We start from the raw sequence: 6,989 nt of genomic DNA, 5'->3' as shown, positions 1-6,989 counted from the left end.
AAGGAACTTCTCTAGGCAAGAAACACAAGAGAAGGAAAAGACCTATAATAACGAACCCAAAACAATTTAGAAAATGGGAATAGGAACATACATATCGATAATTACCTTAAATGTAAATGGACTAAATGCTCCCACCAAAAGACACAGATTGGCTGAATGGATACAAAAACAAGACCCATATATATGCTGTCTACAAGAGACCCACTTCAGACCTAGAGACACGTACAGACTGAAAGTAAGGTGATGGAAAAAGATATTCCATGCAAATGGAAACCAAAAGAAAGCTGGAGTAGCAATTCTCATATCAGACAAAATAGACTTTAAAATAAAGACTATTAGAAGAGACTAAGAAGGACACTACATAATGATCAAGGGATTGATCCAAGAAGAAGATATAACAATTGTAAATATTTATGCACCCAACATAGGAGCACCTCAATACATAAGGCAAATACTAACAGCCATAAAAGGGGAAATCGACAGTAACACATTCATAGTAGGGGACTTTAACATTCCACTTTCACCAATGGACACATCATCCAAAATGAAAATAAATAAGGAAACACAAGCTTTAAATGATACATTAAACAAGATGGACTTAATTGATATTTATAGGACACTCCATCCAAAAACAACAGAATACACATTTTTCTCAAGTGCTCATGGAACATTCTCCAGGATAGATCATATCTTGGGTCACGAATCAAGCCTTGGTAAATTTAAGAAAACTGAAATTGTATCAAGTATCTTTTCCGACTGCAATGCCATGAGACTAGATATCAATTACAGGAAAAGATCTGTAAAAATTACAAACACATGGAGGCTAAACAATACACTACTTAATAACGAAGTGATCACTGAAGAAATCAAAGAGGAAATCAAAAAATACCTAGAAACAAATGACAATGGAGACACGATGACCCAAAACCTATGGGATGCAGCAAAAGCAGTTCTAAGAGGGAAGTTTACAGCAATACAAGCCCACCTTAAGAAACAGGAAACATCTCGAATGAACAACCTAACCTTGCACCTAAAGCAATTAGAGAAAGAAGAATAAAAAAACCCCAAAGTTAGCAGAAGGAAAGAAATCATAACAATCAGATCAGAAATAAATGAAAAAGAAATGAAGGAAACAATAGCAAAGATCAATAAAACTAAAAGCTGGTTCTTTGAGAAGATAAACAAAATTGATAAACCATTAGCCAGAAACGGAGAAGACTCAAATCAATAGAATTAGAAATGAAAAAGGAGAAGTAACAACTGACACCACAGAAATATAAAAGATCATGAGAGATTACTACAAGCAACTCTATGCCAATGAAATGGACAACCTGGAAGAAATAGACAAATTCTTAGAAATGCACAACCTGCCAAGACTGAATCAGGAAGAAATAGAAAATACGAACAGACCAATCACAAGCACTGAAATTGAAACTGTGATTAAAAATCTTCCAACAAACAAAAGCCCAGGACCAGATGGCTTCACAGGCGAATTCTATCAAACATTTAGAGAACAGCTAACACCTTTCCTTCTCAAACTCTTCCAAAATATAGCAGAGGGAGGAACACTCCCAAATTCATTCTATGAGGCCACCATCACCTTGATCCCAAAACCAGACAACGATGTCACAAAGAAAGAAAACTACAGGCCAATATCACTAATGAACATAGACGCAAAAATCCTCAACAAAATACTAGCAAACAGAATCCAACAGCACATTAAAAGGATCATACACCATGATCAAGTGCGGTTTATTCCAGAAATGCAAGGATTCTTCAATATACGCAAATCTATCAACGTGATAAACCATACTAACAAATTGAAGAAGAAAAACCATATGATCATCCCAATAGATGCAGAGAAAGCTTTTGACAAAATTCAACACCCATTTATGATAAAAACCCTGCTGAAAGTAGGCATAGAGGGAACTTTCCTCAACATAATAAAGGCCATATATGACCAACCCACAGCTAACATCATCCTCAATGGTGAAAAACTGAAAGCATTTCCACTAAGATCAGGAACAAGACAAGGTTGCCCACTCTCACCACTTTTATTCAATATAGTTTTGGAAGTTTTAGCCACAGCAATCAGAGAAGAAAAGGAAATAAAAGGAATCTAAATGGGAAAAGAAGAAGTAAAGCTGTCACTGTTTGCAGATGACATGATACTATACATAGAGAATCCTAAAGATGCTACCAGAAAACAACTAGAGCTAATCAATGAATCTGGTAAAGTAGCAGGGTACAAAATTAATGCACAGAAATCTCTGGCATTCCTATACCCTAATGATGAAAAATCTGAAAGTGAAATCAAGGAAACACTCTCATTTACCACTGCAACAAAAAGAATAAAATATCCTAGGAATAAACCTACCTAAGGAGACAAAAGACCTGTATGCAGAAAATTATAAGACACTGATGAAAGAAATTAAAAATGATACAAATAGATGGAGAAATATACATATATATATGTCCTTGGATTGGAAGAAGCAACATTGTGAAAATGACTCTGATGAAAGAAATTAAAGACGATAAAAATAGATGGAGAAATATATATGTTCTTGGATTGGAGGAATCAACATTGTGAAAATGACTCCACTACCCAAAGCAATCTACAGATTCAATGCAACCCCTATCAAACTATGACTGGCATTTTTCACAGAACTAGAAAAAATTCACAATTTGTATGGAAACACAAAAGACCCCGAATAGCCAAAGCAATCTTGAGAACGAAAAACGGAGCTGGATGAATCAGGCTCCCTGACTTCAGAATATACTACAAAACTACAGTAATCAAGACAGTATGGTACTGGCACAAAAACAGAAAGATAGATCAATGGAACAAGATAGAAAGCCCAGAGATAAACTCACGCACATATGGTCACCTTATCTTTGATAAAGGAGGCAGGAATGTACAGTGGAGAAAGGACAGCCTCTTCAATAAGTGGTGCTGGGAAAACTGGACAGGTATATGTAAAAGTATGAGATTAGATCACTCCCTAACACCATACACAAAAATAAGCTCAAAATACATTAAAGACCTAAATGTAAGGCCAGAAACTATCAAACTCTTAGAGGAAAACATAGGCAGAACAGTCTATGACATAAATCACAGCAAGATCCTCTTTGACCCACCTCCTAGAGAAATGGAAATAAAAACAAAAATAAACAAATGGGACCTAATGAAACTTCAAAGCTTTTGCATGGCAAAGGAAACCATAAAGAAGACCAAAAGACAACCCTCAGAATGGGAGAAAATATTTGCAAATGAAACAACTGACAAAGGATTAATTTCCAAATTTTACAAGCAGCTCAAGCAGCTCAATAACAAAAAAACAAATAACCCAATCCAAAATTGGGCAGAAGACCTAAATAGACATTTCTCCAAAGAAGATATACAGACTGCTAACAAACACATGAAAGAATGCTCAACATCATTAATCATTAGGGAAATGCAAATCAAAACTACAATGAGATATCATCTCACACTGGTCAGAACAGCCATCCTCAAAAAAATCTAGAAACAATAAATGCTGGAGAGGATGTGGAAAAAAGGGAACACTCTTGCACTGCTGGTGGGAATGTGAATTGGTACAGCCACTATGGAGAACAGTATGGAGGTTCCTTAAAAAACTACAAATAGAACTACCATATGACCCAGCAATCCCACTACTGGGCATATACCCTGAGAAAACCAAAATTCAAAAAGAGTCATGTACCAAAATGTTCATTTCAGCTCTATTTACAATAGCCCGGAGATGAAAACAACCTAAGCGCCCATCATCGGATGAATGGATAAAGAAGATGTGGCACATATATACAATGGAATATTACTCAGCCATAAAAAGAAACGAAATTGAGCTATTTGTAATGAGGTGGATAGACCTAGAGTCTGTCATACAGAGTGAAGTAAGTCAGAAAGAGAAAAACAAATACTGTATGCTAACACATATATATGGAATTTAAGGAAAAAAATGTCATGAAGAACCTAGGTGAAAGACAGGAATAAAGACACAGACCTACTGGAGAATGGACTTGAGGATATGGGGAGAGGAAAGGGTGAGCTGTGACAGAGTGAGAGAGAGGCATGGACATATACACACTACCAAACGTAAGGTAGATAGCTAGTGGGAAGCAGCCACATAGCACAGGGATATCAGCTCGGTGCTTTGTGACTGCCTGGAGGGGTGGGATGGGGAAGGTGGGAGGGAGGGAGATGCAAGAGGGAGGAGATATGGGAACATGTGTATATGTATGGCTGATTCACTTTGTTGTAAAGCAGAAACCAACACACCATTGTAAAGCAATTATACCCCAATAAAGATGTTAAAAAAAAAAAAAAACCAATGGATCACTGTAGAAATCAAAGAGGAAATCCCAAAAAAATTACCTAGAGACAAATGAAAACGAAAACACAAGGACCCAAAACCTATGGGATGTGGCAAAAGCAGTTCTAAGAGGGAAGTTTATAGCAATAAAATCTTACCTCAGGAAACAGGAAAAATCTGAAATAAACAACCTAACCCTACACCTCAAGCAACTAGAGAAAGAAGAACGAACAAAACCCAAAGTTAGTAGAATGAAAGAAATTAGAAAGATCAGAGCAGAAATAAATGAAGTAGAAGTGAAGAAAACAATAGCAAAGATCAATGAAACTAAAAGCTGGTTCTTTGAAAAAATAAACAAAGTTGATAAACCTCTAGCCAGACTCATCGAGAAAATAAAGGGAGAGAGCTCAAATCAATAAAATTAGGAATGAAAAAGGAGAAGTTACAACAGACACTGCAGAAATACAAAGGATCATAAGAGACTACTACAAGTGACTATATGCCAATAAAATGGACAACCTAAAAGAAATGGACAGGGCTTCCCTGGTGGTGCAGTGGTTACGAATCTGCCTGTCAATGCAGGGGACACGGGTTCGAGCCCTGGCCTGGGAAGATCCCACATGCCGCGGAGCAACTAAGCCTGTGCCCCACAACTACTGAGCCTGCGCTCTAGAGCCCGCAAGCCACAACTACTGAGTCCACATGCCACAACTACTGAAGCCCTCATGCCCAGAGCCTGTGCTCTGCAACAAGAGAAGCCATGACAATGAGAAGCCTGCACACCGCAATGAAGAGTAGCCCCTGCTCACCACAACTAGAGAAAGCCCGTGCACAGCAATGAAGACCCAACACAGCCAAAAATAAAAAAAGAAATTTATAAAAAAAAGAAATGGACAAATTCTTAGAAAGGTACAATCTTCCAAGACTGAACCAGGAAGAAATAGAAAATATGAACAGACAAATCACAAATACTGAAATTAAAACTGATTTTAAAACTTCCAACAAAGTCTGCGACCAGATGGCTTCACAGGTGAATGCTATGAAACGCTTAGAGAAGAAACACCTATGTTTCTGAAAGTCTTCCAAAAAATTGCAGTGGAAGGAAAACTCCCAAATTCATTCTATGAGGCCACCATCAACCTGATGCCAAAGCCAGACAAAGATATCACAAAAAAGAAAATTACAGGCCAATATCACTGATGAATATAGATGCAAAAGTCCTCAACAAAATACTAGCAAACAGAATCCAACAGCATATTAAAAGGATCATACACCCTGATCAAGTGGGAATTATCCCAGGGATGCAAAGATTTTTCAATATACACAAATCAATCAGTGTGATACAGCACATCAACAAATTGAAGAATAAAAACTATATGATCATCTCAATAGATGCAGAAAAAGCTTTTGACAAAATTCAACACCCATTTATGATAAAAACTTTCCAGAAAGTGGGCATAGTGGGAACTTACCTCAACATAATAAAGGCCATATACAACAAACCCACAACTAACATCATACTCAATGGTGAAAAACTGAAAGCATCTCCTCTAAGATCAGGAACAAGACAAGGATACCCACTCTTGCCACTTCTATTCAACATAGTTTTGGAAGTCCTAGCCACGACGATCAGAGAAGAAAAATAAATAAAAGGAATACAAATTGGAAGGAAAGAAGTAAAACTGTCACTGTTTGCAGATGACATGGTACTACACATAGAAAATCCTAAAGATGCAAACAGAAAACTACTAAAGCTCATAAATGAATTTAGTAAAGTTGCAGGATACAAAATTAATGCACAGAAATCTCTTCCATTGCTATACACTAAAAAAGAAAGATCAGAAAGAGAAATTAAGGAAACAATCCCATTCACCATCACATCAAAAAGTATAAAATACCTAGGAATAAACTTACCTGAGGAGGCAAAAGGCCTGTACTCTGAAAACTATACTACACTGATGAAAGAAATGGAAGATAACACAAACAGATGGAAAGATATAGCATGTTCTTGGATTGGAAGAATCAATATTGTCAAAATGACTATACTACCCAAGGCAATCTACAGATTCAATGTAATCCCTATCAAATTACCAATGGCATTTTTCACAGAACTAGAACAAAAAATTTTTTAATTTGTATGGAAATACAAAAGACCCCGAATAGCCAAAGCAATCCTGAGAAAGAAAAATAGTGCTAGAGGAATCAGGTTCCCTGAGTTCAGACTATACTACAAAACTACAGTCATCAAAGTGTATGGTATTGGCACAAAAACAGATATAATATATAATATTTTATATTATATATAAAATAGATAATCAACAAGGACCTACTATATAGCACAAGGAACTCTACTCAATATTCTGTGATAACCTATATGGGAAAAGAATCTGAAAAAGAACAGATATATATATATATATATGTATATATATATCTGAATCACTTTGTTGTACACCTGAAACTAACACAATATTGTAAATCAACTATACTCCAATATAAAATAAAAATTAACTTTAAAAAGTTAATATTCAAAAAAAGGAATAAAATACCTAGAAATAAATTTAACCAAGGAGGTGCAAGAACTATACACTGAAAACTATAAGACATTGATAAAAGACACAAATAAATGAAAAGATATCCTGTACTTGTGGATTGGCAGAA

Source organism: Phocoena phocoena, chromosome 3 (genome assembly GCF_963924675.1).
Source record: "Phocoena phocoena chromosome 3, mPhoPho1.1, whole genome shotgun sequence".
Taxonomy (NCBI): domain Eukaryota; kingdom Metazoa; phylum Chordata; class Mammalia; order Artiodactyla; family Phocoenidae; genus Phocoena; species Phocoena phocoena.
This window is presented reverse-complemented; position numbering follows the sequence as displayed.